We start from the raw sequence: 13,562 nt of genomic DNA, 5'->3' as shown, positions 1-13,562 counted from the left end.
TCAGCGTTGTTGCATGCAAGCAGTACGACACACACACACACACACGATGTTACAAAAGGTGTCAACAACAAATTTGTAATGTTACTATTATAAAAATACTAGCAAAAGTGCCCGTGCGTTGCACCGGGTTTATTTTAAATTAAACCACGTACAATATTTTTTTATTGAATTAGAATCATGCTTATTTCAAATTAAACCACACACATTTGTTCTTTTTACGAACTAAAATGATCATATATAAGTAAATTGTTGCACATATATTTATAAATTAAAATGAAACATTACGGTTTGTTTTATTGTAGTATTGAGAAATTCGTAGAATAATTGTAGTAGTAACACTTGATCAAAGCCATGTTCCTAAATCAAAAAAGAAAGTTGCATTAATCCATGTTCTTCCAAATAAATGATGTAAATTTAATGGATTAAAAGGAAAACTTGGTCGTATAACAGAAGAAACTATTGGGTCTTTTTTTTATAATCAATACCACATATATTTATAGCATTAATAAGTAGTACATTGTAGATATACATGAGCTATCTTTAACGATTACAAACTAATTAAGTCTACAAAAAAGAAAATTTTCTTCTTCCATGGTATAATTTTGTACTTTTCTAAACGCAGCCAAAGATAAATACCAATATTGGGTTTTGGTACCACACAAAATAGTCCTATTTCGCTCCAATAATATCATTTTCTTGCAATCTAAGGGAAAAAAAAGTACGGTACGAGCTCTTGCTGAACTTAAGCATCTGCATAAAAAAAACAAAAAAGACAATAAGTGTCTCCATGTAACTGAATCAAAATATCTACCTTCTTTAAATAACAAGCTGCGTACATGCCAATCTGAAATTAAAATCTATTTTTCATCCGGCCATGGGTGTACGACCTTTGGAGATGCGTGTTAGACTTGCACGGTTGCTTCTTGATTGCTCTCATAAGAGCATCTCCAGTCGCGTCCCCCAAACCGTCCCCCAAAGGGATTTGGGCGCGCCGGACAAAAAAAGCGTTCCAGCCGCGTCCCCCAAAGCCCTTTTTTGTCCGGCGCGCCCCCATTCGGTGTCCGGCGCCCCGAGCCCGTCCCCGTCCCACAGGGGACGCACCGGGGACGCCGGACACAACGAAAAGCGAGGCGGGGAGTGGCGGGGCCGACCCGTCGGCCGGCACAATTAATTTAAACCTAACCGTCGCCTACCTCGCGACGGAAGTTGTTGGCGCGCAGCGACGGTGCAGCTTCCCGCAGAGGGCGCAGCCGACGCGTCCCGTCGCGCCTAGCTCGCGTGCCGGCGTTAATGAGCGCCACCGCTCCTCCGCCTCCCTCCGGCCTATAAAAGGGGCGCCTCTCATCGTCCCTCTCACACACAAACCCTAGCGCCTCTCTCCCAAACCCTAGCCGCCACCATCTCTCAACAAGACTCGACGCTATGTCTGGTAGAGGCGGACCTCGCGGCCGCGGCCGTGGTCGTGGTCGTGGTCGTGGCCGCGGCATAGCCGAACGCTCGCCGTCGCCTTCCACGCCGCCGCCTTCATCATCATCGGAGATGGACGTGGAGCCGGACGTCCCGTTCGAGTTCGTCCACGTCCTCGAGGGCGACCCGCGCGGCATCCGCAGGCTGCCGGACTCCTTCGCCGAGTACGTCGGCGGCGTACGCCCGCGCACGATGCATCCGCGGGAGCATTCGTGCGGCTACGCCGGTGGATCGTCAAGGCGATCTACGACGCGCGCGGCAAGATGTACTTCAACATCGGCCGGGAGAAGTTCGCGCGCCACCACAGCCTCCAAGCCGGCTTCATCCTCGTGTTCTCCTACTTCGGCAATAGGGACATGAGCGTCAAGGTCTTCGACGAGAGGCGCCGCCCCGGGACTACCACGTCGACGGGGACGACGACAAGCACCGACGAGGAGGACGACCGAATGAGTGTTGTTTCTTCGCAGCGAATACGTGCACGGAGGTTTCGCTCGTTCGCCTCATCGGTAGAACCAACAAGGGCACCATCCTCCCGCTGGATTTTCCGGCTTAGGTGATCGGGTGTGCCCTCGAGTGTTCTTTCTTAGCAGCGAACACACGAACCTTCGATGCACGGCCTAGTTAGGTTTAGTTTCTTTGCAATATTTTATATTTGTGTCCACCATGGTTCAAACTATGTATTAGTTTGTGGAAAACCATGTTCCAAACTGTGTTTTCGTGTAAACCACGTTCCCAATTATGTATTAGTTTGTGGAAATTGAAATAAAAATGCCAGAAAAATTATTTTAAATGTTTGGGGGCGGCGTTTGGGGGACGCGGCTGGGGAGCGACGTCCCCCAAACGCGGCACGAACGAAACACGTCCCCCAAACGCTCGATCCGGCGCGGTTTGGGGGACGGTTTGGGGGACGCGACTGGAGATGCTCTAAGTACATATGAAGTTACGAATACCCATGTACACACATGCGACTGTGTATCCACGCCTTGACACCGTGGTGCTTTGGGTTCGTGTTTACTGATGTTGTGTCCGCTTTCGCTGAGCTGAATAATTCATCTACTCCGTCAACATGTCTTCTTGAGAGACATTATTTAGAAGCAATATGGTAACCGGTGCGTCAAGACTTGTGTCCTCCGAAACGCAAGAAGGCGACGTGTAGGATCACCCGGCTTTTGACGGAGAAGCGGATCGAGTACTTCCTCTTGCTCTTCCTATCCCCGATGTACTCGGATCATCTTGGACACCACCACAATCCTCGAACGCTCCCTCGGTTCGTCTAAGGTCTAGAGCAGCTCTACTATTTCGTCCTCGGCTTGTACACCTTACGTCCTCCCAGCCGAACGGCCCGGCCCACTTTGGACGGGCCGCGGATCCAATGGGGGCCGGGGTAAGGCCGAAGGCTGGAGCTCAGAGAGAAGAGAGCGCCCGGCTGTTTCCAATCTCGCGTGTCGCGTGATCCGGTGACTGAAGACGACTGTCGGCACGATGCTCCCGTGGTCTGCTTCTTTCCCCTCCCGCTCGTAACCCTTCTCAAGCAGCCGCATCGTGGCCCTCCGTGACGAGCCGGCCGCCATGGGCTGCGAGAGCATCACCATGTGCAGGGTGCGGTGGGTTAGCTAGCTCTCCGTCGACCGATCGGGCCGATCCCCGTCTCCTTGCGACGGTCCGAGCGGATCAAGGACGTATGACGGATTCTGCGGGATTGTGATGTGCCGGCAAGATCTAGTCGAAGCTCCGTGGCGTCCGAGCACGGAGACGGCATCCAGCCACGCGGGAGTCTGCCGCCAGCGCCAGTAGCATGACTGCGTCATCTTCCCCTAGCGGTGCAGCGGTATGCCGGCCCTATAGCGATTCGAATCAGGCCGACGATGCTCTCGATCCGCGCGCAGGACCTGTTCGGCTTCCCGATCATGACGGCCAGGCTTCGTTTGATCGTTATTTATAGATGGATCACGGGGAGTCAAAACGGGCAAGGACTCTACGTTTTCCTTTTCTTCCTGGACTTGGGTGAACAGGTGACCTTCCGAATGTGGCAAAACAGCTCAGGGATTCTACGTTTGAACGGGTGACCTCCTCCCGTGCGTGGCCAGATCCGATAGATCGTATTTCGTCCTACCTCCGGGTCTCGTCGGTGCCCTCTAGGAGTCTACCGGACACGATACACCTGTTTCCATCTAAGACCTGGGCCGGGCCGCGCAAAGCCGAAACGAACGGACGAAGGCCCATGACAAGGCGGGAGACAAGACAGAGGTTGCCTGTTTTCATACGCCGAACCGTTTTTTAGACATGCGGTGGCATATTGCAGTATTATGTAAATTGGTGGGAGGGCAAAACGGTCCAAGAAAAAGCGTTGACGAAACTTTTTGGCAGAAACCTTAGCTTCTTTATTATTAGAGTGTGGATTTTGTACACCCAAGCATGGGTGTGGGTGTACTCTTTGACGTTCATTTGGTGTTGGAGATTCGTGCAAAGACAGAGTGGACAGAACATTTTGCTCTATTTCTCTCATTTTCATGTCACGTCGCTGCATCCTTTTCTCCTAGCTTGTCGCCGCGCGACACGGGCCGTGGCTGTTCGTCTTGGGTACAGCCCCAGACACGGCCGCGCTGACTCTGTCCAGAAGTACTCCGTAGTATGGTGTGGTTCTCCTCCATCCCCAACCTCTCTTCCCCGCTTTTTCCTCGTGCTGTAGCCGCCGCCGTCCACACCGTGCGGACGACGCGCAGGCAGAGCACGCCTTCGCCGTGCGCCGTCGCCAGCGAGCCGGCCACACCGCGCCGCCAACGTGCATGTAGAGCACGGCTTCGCCGTCGCCGTCTCCAGCGAGCCGGCCACACCGTGCCGCCGATCCGCAGGTACAGTACGCCGTCGCCGTGCGCCTCGGCCGTGCGTCGTCGCCGTCGCCAGCGATCTGGCCACACCGCGCCGCCGACGCGCGGCCGCCGTTTCTTCTCCCCTGTACCTCCTCCGGGCGCTGCGTCTCCGCCCAAGCAGGCACCACCGACGTCGAGGAAATAGGTGCTGCACGCTATGGCTTCGACAGCGTGTCCGGGGAAGAAGGGTGGAGCAACGGAGGGTGCGGCGGCGACGAGCTGGGCCGCGGCATGGATGAGCGCCTGGCCCCAGATCTGGGCACTGGCAGCGACGGTGCTGCTGCCCCATGTGCTGCAAAGCGTCGGCGTCCAAGAGGGGACCGGCGACGACGACGACGAGATCGCGAATTCGAGTTCAAAAACAAAACAAAAGTAAGATCGTACATCCTGTAGTAATCTATTGTGTCAATTCCAATTCATTTGTAAGATTCGAGTCATGTAGCAAAAATTCTGAGGAGAAGTAATCAAAGGCTGGGCTTCAGATTTCCACTCTGTATCACTTCATTGGGCTATCTGCTTATTTCGTATTGCATCTTGTGGACAAAAACTGTAAAGACATGCTTCGATTTTATGCCCACTTTTGTGCGGAGACATGCTTTCTAACTAGTTGATGTTGTGTCGCTCTATTCACTCGTTAAGCTTTTGCGATCGTGTTCTTATGTAGGTTTAGAGGTCGGAAATGATCTGATGTTTGAGTTGGGCCACCTAGAGATATTGGAGCAGTGGAATTAGCCATGAGGAATTCGGCAACAAGGACAACAAAATACATCCTGGAGCTAGTTGTCGGCACTTGTTTCGATTCCCTTACAGAAGCGTACGAGTTCTACAATATGTATTCATGGGAGTTTGGTTTTAGCATTAGATATGGACATAGCTACATAAATGGGGAACGGTACAGGTCATCGCAGGACCTGATATGCCAGCTAGAGGTGAAAACATGTTGCCATCTCCATCAGTTTTGTGATGTCCCTGTCCTGTGGTTTTGTTACACTTGGTTTATCGCTGAAAAATGAATGCTTGTTTTGTTTCTTCTCACAGGGGTTTGACAAGAGGGAAAAAGCAAATCACCTAGATGTGGATGCAAGGCGATGATCCGTCTTCACAAGACAGATGACCATGGTTGGTTTTTGGAGACAAATCGGCCAGATCACAACCACCCGCTGGCTGACAATTGCGGTGAGAAAATGCAATGGAACTCACACAAAAGGATTGACCAAGCAATGAAAGACACTGTCCGCTACCTGAGAGAGAACAATGTCAACCTCAGCAAAGTGCATTGTATTCTGGGCAGCATGCACCGGTCTGGTGATAAGCTCCCGTTTCCCAAAAAGTCGCTTCGGACCATTTGCCAGCAGATAGCACATCTGATTTCATTTTTTTGTGGTGTTTGCAGTGCAATCGGAAAGAGAGAGGTGGCTGGCCGATAGAGAAGCATGCCCGCCGTATCTACACACGACTGATGAAGCTTTTCAATCTGAATGTGGTTTGTTTGGACGTTTCTATGTGAATGTGGTTTGTTTGGACATTTCGTTGTCGTGTGCGCGCATGTCATTAGGGTGAGTTATCTGATTGCTCACGCATTCTGCCGGGCTTAAGGTTTTACTGGCACTGATTAACCATGTGCATACTTGCAGCTGATGATACACCTTGGATTGAATCAGATCCCTGACTTCCACATAATGAAGCGGTGGACAAAATCTTCTAGGGACATTTTGGGTCCAAGTGTTGAGGGCCCCAAAGAGACGGAGTTGTCATTGCCAAAGTCTTTTCGGCACAACATAATGTATGTCAGCGCCCTGGAGGTTGTAAAAATGGGTGATTTAGCAGGCTATTGTAGTTTTCTTGACCTTGTCTGTTGCATTTTCAGATGAACTCTGCAATGCCATATCTTAGCTATTGTAAGGGATTTCTATTGTAATTTTCTTGACATTTTCCGTTGCCAGAGCTTAGCTACTTTGTTGGTTGAGACAAGAGATTGCTCAATTATGTGTTGTGCACTTTGCACATTGTTACAGCAAATTATTTGTCCTGTGCAAAGTGTTATATGCTGGTAAAGAGCAACTGAACTAACTAGAGGAATTTCAGGATGAAAATGATGTATGCGGTTATAATAGATGTGTCTGTCTTCTATTTGCTGGTGAGCTCTCCAATTTCACATCTTAGCCATTTCGCTGCTTTGATTTGAGGATACATAGTAGTTTGGAGTGCAAAGTGTTCCCACAAAAACCTCGTGCTCATCTAATAGAACACATATCAAACCAAAGGCAAAATCCTGGAGATGTCTGACTCTGTTCCATCCAGCATCGACCTTGAGCACGTCTCGTACTTGACCTCAGTATCTGATGGTACAGTGTCCCAGGGCACCATGGTTCCGGAGATCTCGTCGGTCAGTTCGTTTTGCTAGCTATGTTTCGTTCACGCTGTACTAGATTCGTTTTCAGTTGGTTTGGATTATGCTGATGCCTTTTTTCGGCATATTTGTTCTCAGATCAGGCTTGGGAATTCGGGATAGGAAGCAGACGACGAAGTGAGCGTTGGATACGACGGCCACGGCGACGGTGAGCAGCAAGAACTTGTCGACGGGGATGGGAATGAAGAGATTCTATTGCTTGTTCCTCGTGAGGTTAGTTCAGTTGCCCGTCTACTACAAAACTGTAATCAACTGCGACGAGGGTGTCTGATTCGAACAAAAATACATCTCAGGTTGGTCCGGGCTACGTAGGCGCAGAGGAGCACGTCCTCCGCCGCTGCCGCATCCTCCGGTGGAACCGTCCCCGCCGCCGCATCCGCCTACGCTGCCGCATCCTCCGCCGCTGTCGCATCCTCCGACGGAGCCGCATTCGCCGCCGCCACCGAATCCGGCGCCACCGCATCTGCCGCCGGTGCCGCTGCACAGAGAAGACTGGGTGGAGGAGAGGGGAATCAGAAGGAGAGGTGCAGGTCGTGGCCAGCCGCTGTCGGGTGAGAGAGAAAAAAGGCAGTGGGGATGGTGGAATCATTCCGTGTCGGGTGGCTTTATGCCCCTGTTCATGGGACCCACAAGCTTTACATGATTGAACGAAAAAGGGCAAAATAATTTCTCTCACATGACATCTTGTCCGAATCTCCAAGCATCCAACGGCTATGGAAGCACCCACACCCATGGTTGGGTGTACAAATGTATTTCCTTTATTATTACTAGGACAATACCCGTGCGTTGCACCGGGAGAGCAAAATCAACTTTTGAAAGAAAATAGTCTCGCTCCTTCTCGTCTCTGTTTGCGGCATTGAGACCGTTCCCATTTGTTGAATGATATTGTATACCTCTCCACCCTCTTGGCACCCGGCGACGCTATTGACACGCACTACAACTGGCCATCTAACCACACATGCTTGCTCGGTATAAATAACTTCTCGTTGGCATGACAGTGGCGCCGGATTAGATGACGCCGGGTGCGGTGATAAAGTGTGAGTGTACTATATCACTATAACATCTCGAGATAATATCCTATTTACCTTTAAATGTTTTTTTATTTTTTCATCACCATGACATCATGGCATAGCATTTTATTATGCTATTGCTAAATCCTTAAAAAAAGTATTTGCAAACCTGCATCATGACATATGTTTTTTGTTAAGTTGTATTCTTTGATTACCTGTAGAATTCAGTCAAAAATAAAGGTAAGAAGAAAAAGCCCAGCACCTACTCTAAGCTGAACCAGCCCAAGGTCAACATATGATTACACCCAACCCTAGCGGCTGCACACACGCGATGGGCGTCAAGTCGATTTCCCCATTAGAGCCGCCGCACGAGGCCATTTTCGTCTTCTCCTCTTTGCACAGCACTCAGACCCCGTCGCTGCTCCTTTGCCCTCTCTCTCTCTCGTTCCTCCTCGCTCCCCAACCAGCAGAGCCACGCCCGGCCGCTCCGCTCGAGCACCCGCGCCGGCCATGTCCGACTCAGGTGACGGGCCCTTGCGCCACCAAGAAGCTGCGAGCGCACCTTTATCTGATTTGATTATTCTCGAAAGCGGCCGCGGCGCCGCGCCCTGATCTGAACGATTTGCCTTTTTTCCATCTCTTGCCGTCCTCCCTCCTTCACTCTTGATCAGTCCCGGCCAGGCGGCCAACGCTCGCCACGCCGCCCTAGGCTCCTCTGTTTGTCCGCTGAATATCCATCATGCTTTCCGATTTGTGTTTCTTTCCATCTCTTTCCGTCCTCCTTCGTTCTTGATCGGGCGCCGCCAAGTTAATTTCCGTAATCAGATCTGGTGGCTTGTTGATTACATAAAGTTTGATGTATTTAAACCAGCCAAACTCCTTATAATATAGCGATGTGGGACTATTAAGCACAAATAATTCAGAGACGTGTCGCAGCTTTGCAGCTTTTGGACGGGACGCAGTTCAGGAGTGAGTAGTTGCGGCCCATCGATGCATACCAGGCCCATCAACACAGGAACGGACGGGTTTTTACTCAACAAGACGGATTGGACGGGAAATCAGGATGCTCGATGGACGTTTTTATTTGAACCGTTTTTTAGGCAGAGTGGGTAATATGTGAATTGGTGGGAGGGCAAAACAGTCCCCAAAAAAAGTGTTGACGAAAAATCTGGCAGAAACCTTAGCTCCTTTATTATTAGGTATAGACTAGCAGGAGTGCCCGTGCGTTGCGACGGGTCTAAAGCATCTATCTATCCACAAATAAGTGTCGGTGGCATCCTTCCACCAATATTGAGTCACTGGATCAAACATGTAATCCTCCTACCTCTCGATGTTGTCTTGTCTCCCTGTTCTTCGGCCGTTGCATTCATGCCCACAAGTCATCAACAATTTCATGGTGCTGCCACTGCTACCGAGGAAACCTAAAAATACAGATATGAAGAGTTGCTTCAAGTTGGTAGATGTAGGCACGAGAGAACTACACGCGGGGACAGGACTCGGCCTCGAGAGGGCCTAGAGCTCGGGGGAGGGTAGGTTTGGGGCTGTGTCGGCCCGCGCTCCAATAACACGTTGGCAATGCTTCTCATGGCACATCCTAGAAGCTCGTCCGACAGGGGTAGAGCTAGCATGTAATGAATGGTGTCAACTAACACCAATGATATTTTGTTGATTCTCCTAAAAATGGGAAAATATTCCTAACTATGTGTAATGACACCTAGTTAATATAGATGGCTGACACCAATGACACAAAATTTCTAGCTTTGTAGTTGTTGCCTGGTGTTCATGCCGCACGTGTTCTGCCGCACCTCTTCTGCATGACCCGTCGACCAGCGACAACCACTCGCCGCGTGGCTCGCGTCAAACAAAGCGATGTGTTTTGTTCTTGCTAGATCAACGCCCAAAAGAGAAGCATTTTTACTTAAGCGGTGGCATTGTGATAATTTTGACTAAAAAGATATATGTGTGTTGCAACTGGAAAAAATATGTGTCGCAAAGACGCACAAAGTAAGATCACCTTAGCCACATGTCAAAAAAATCATGTTGGCCTGCATGGGGCGTCGGGTCGTTAACAATTTATGCAAAATCGGTCATTCCAGAAGTAGACCCTCACAAGCCCTTTTTATTTATCTTTTTTGAAAATAAATTAAAAAGAAATTTAGGAAGAAAAAGAGGTAGCCATAATGTACCTGTTCGGTCCATCAGCCAAGCTAGGCCCAGCCAAACCGTACCAAAATAGCAATCCCCACAGGCACCCGCACGCAGCTTCCCTACCGCCGCCGCCTCCTGTCGACGTCCAGGTCCCTTCTCGCGCCGCGCCTCACCTTGCTCCGACCCAGCCGCGCCGCGGATGCTCTATCCGGCCGACGCAGTCTACCGCCAGATTCTATATTCCCCATCCTCCTCGACGTTTCATCCAAATTCTCTCTAGCAGGGTATTTTTCTTTATAGCCCGGACGGCAGATCTTTTTCAATCACCATGCATATATCCTCACATCGTCCTTTCCTTTCAGATTTACAACACCGTGCAGCTTTTAGGCAGCGGATTTGAGACCAGCCAATGTTGCTACTTTTGATTCACCTGCTGATATTCCACGCAAATTCAAACGTATATAAACTGGTGAAAATCATTGTGAGGGAGCGATGTGGGATCGATGCTTTGCGCTTTTGCGAACGATCGGGCTAGCCGTCCGTAACTTTCTTTGCGAGCCCAGTTCGCTGATGAGAACGGCCCAGTTCGTGATCCACGCGAGCGGGTTCGTTCGTTAGATGGGAGAAACATAAGGAACGAACCGATACCTAGTAAAAGTGCCTAATATGCGTTTTGGTGGAAGGGCAAAACGGTCCAAAAAAACGTTGACGAAACTTTTTGGCAGAAACCTTAGCTCCTTTATTATTAGGTATAGATATAGATTAGGTATAGATTGAGAAGTAACACTAAATAAAAACAAAAGGAGCTCTATTTCAAAACTATGAGAGAGAATATTCCGTTTTCTTATTCGGTTTTGACCTTAGAGCGGTATTGGAGCCATCAGTTGGATGGAGTTTAACATGAAGCTCCAAGCAAGGGCTTTTTGATTTGCTTTTGCCCTAAGCAGATCTTTCTATATCAACATATCAGTTGAAAAATTGTAGGCAACTTGCTAGGGTAGATAGACGTAGGCAACTTCCTAAGGTAGATAGACATACTTCCTGCGAAGACGGATTGCCTCACTGTAATCCCAATCTAGTGGGCAGGAACATATTGCCCGATTTTCTTGGTCAACCTAAGTCACCTTTTCCTTTTCCTTGTTTTTGTCATACCCCGATTTATCTAATCCAATTGAACGCGACACAGCAGGGGCCTGTTAGTATGATAATGAGAAATGACCAACTTGATCGTGGTGAAGGCCAGAAGCAAGATTAGATGCATCCTTTGCATTCGGAGCTTTTATGTAGTTTTTGCTCCACGCCAATAGTTGGCGCCTATTTCCGCCTCTAACAAGACAAGCAATGCTCTAGGATGCACACGGATTTGCCTCACTCTTTTTTTTCTTAACCAACGAATATGCTACGTGTTGCTAATTTTTGCGGCGTGCCTTGCATTTATTTCTTGCTAGTAAGGATTATCGTTCTATATAAAAGCTAGCTAAAATAGAAAGATATCTTGTTAGTAATGGAGTATCATTGTATATAAATGGTAAGAAAAAATTCACATGAAAAATCACTGCTCTCACCTTCGAGAATCCTCGTACCAACAGTTTATACATGGAGTGCACGACAATGAAAATCTTTGAACTCAACATCGGCAAGAACTACATAGTGTAGAAGCTAGCATACTGCACATGAGCAAGATTTTGTCGGACCTACAACTTTAGCATACATAATCAACATCTACACAATACCATTATACACATGAGCAAGATTTATAAACAAGAAAATACTACACATTAATGCCAGCGGAATACACTAACAACTAACAAAAATCTTCCATACGCCCACAAAGTCTTCGATCTATCGCCATACATGCACATAATTCAGAACCGACAAGCAATATGAGTCATACGACTACTTATCTGCCACATCCACTACTCAAATTAAAATCTACCACTAGTTCAAATATCTTAGCTACAAGCTCTAGGGTTTGCAGTACCCAGTGCCATCGGAGGAATGGAGACGGCCACGACCAGCTCGGAGAAAATGAGGAAGCCCGCTTGCAACCGTTATATGGCAGTGATCGACATTGATGGCGCCACTTACTTGCTTGTCGGTGAAGCTCCTCGCCGGACTGAGAGCTCAAATGGGAGGAAATGGTGGCACGACATTCGGCGGTGAGCCGAGCAAAGGTGAACATTTCTCCCGCCGACTTTCATATATATGGATCCAGATTTAAAAATGGATCAGACAACCAAACACCTGTTTTTTTATTGGATGCAAGAAAAAGTATGGACTTGCAACCAAACACGTTTCAATAATGGCCAGCCTCTCTAAAAATAAAAACAAGGCTAGCCCAGCCTAGCTGCAAGGCGTGCAGGCTGCAGCATAGCATAGCATGTGCACTGCAGTGTGTTCTCCGCCAATCGCTGGACGGCCAAACGTAGCAAGCAAGCGCGTCGCAGGTATTATCATTACTAGATTTAGATGTGCGCCTTGGCGCACGACCCCGTGAAATTCACGTTGATTTACAGTTTGTATAAAAACGATGAAAATCATGTGAGAAAATGATAATACGTTTTTTAGGTTTTAGAAAACAAAACCGATAGGATGCAATAAAGATAAAACACACACAATCACAAACAAAGTAGCAAACCCTTTTATACACCTTTCGCAGTGGTACTATATTATGAGTGTAAAAGGACTGATGATAAATCATCATCCAATAAGTAGATCTATAAAATGTACGAAAATATATTACAGATAGCAGTAGTAATATAATTTTAGGGAAAAACACATTGCTTCTCCATATGTAAGGTTCTGCAACTCTGCATACATGAGAAACTTAGGATACTTCCTTCACTCATATATACATTGTGGCTACAGGTTAGAGAAAGTACATAAGAGTAGACTTTAAGCATTGAAGCATCCTTTATACCTTGCCTTCCCCCATCTCCTACATCATACACAGTAGCCTATACAGTGGATAAAAAAGAAAATTCAGGACAACTGTTATGCCGAGGTAGGAGAATCAAGAAAATTACAGAGAAAACATCAAAGGCTTGGTTCATTTCAGGCCACGATCTACGTGAAGGTTATTTTGTGTAAATGGCAAACTATTTAGTATGTTAATGAAGTATCACAGTTTAAAGTGTACAAATACACATAGGGATGAAACAGTCATAATTATTCATTAGAAAGCTTATCCTAGTAGGACAAATCAAGGTAGGGGAAAACCAATGTTTTCACACATCATACTTGTATGGGAGTAATTGGTTATTTCCTCACATAAGCAGGCTACCAACCCTTTCTATAAATAATTTCACACCCATATTATACCACCAAAAGCTCAATCAGTGTATGCAAAACAATCTACAGTATCACACAAAGTATCAAATTGAATGTCTACATGCTGTAAATTTCAAATATGGCGATGCCTACATAATCTTCTGTTATTTGTCCAGATCGAACTAAGCCAAGTGAAATTGAGTGTGGTTTCTTTCATCTCCATTACCCGGATCTCAAAGCGAATCAACGGTGGCTGAAACACACACACCCATGCTTGGGTGTACAAATGTATTTCCTAGTGAAATTAGCTTACCTTATATTCTTTGATATCCATAGAAAGTGGCATTTTTCTTACTCCTAATACAGCATTAAATTTTTCTTACAAGT

The 13,562-nt window shown here is 47.7% G+C and overlaps 2 long non-coding RNA genes and 1 pseudogene across 2 annotated transcripts; 2 read left to right on the top strand and 1 right to left on the bottom strand.

Annotated features, from left to right (window-relative positions):
• The window catches only part of LOC124656805, an 8,331-nt pseudogene extending 5,293 nt beyond the window's left edge, over positions 1 to 3,038 (bottom strand).
• Positions 3,039 to 4,458: 1,420 nt separating this feature from the next.
• On the top strand, positions 4,459 to 5,812 carry LOC124655028. The gene is made up of 5 exons (XR_006988545.1): positions 4,459 to 4,709; positions 4,796 to 4,797; positions 5,002 to 5,266; positions 5,376 to 5,637; positions 5,731 to 5,812. It is a non-coding gene; the product is annotated as an uncharacterized LOC124655028 (long non-coding RNA).
• LOC124655029 lies at positions 5,811 to 6,349 on the top strand. Its single transcript, XR_006988546.1, has 2 exons — positions 5,811 to 5,893; positions 5,972 to 6,349. It is a non-coding gene; the product is annotated as an uncharacterized LOC124655029 (long non-coding RNA).
• Positions 6,350 to 13,562: the final 7,213 nt, after the last annotated feature.

The sequence above is a fragment of the Lolium rigidum genome, chromosome 5, assembly GCF_022539505.1.
Source record: "Lolium rigidum isolate FL_2022 chromosome 5, APGP_CSIRO_Lrig_0.1, whole genome shotgun sequence".
Lineage (NCBI taxonomy): Eukaryota > Viridiplantae > Streptophyta > Magnoliopsida > Poales > Poaceae > Lolium > Lolium rigidum.
Note: the sequence above shows the minus strand (reverse complement) of the source record. Positions and strands in the feature narration are given on the sequence as shown.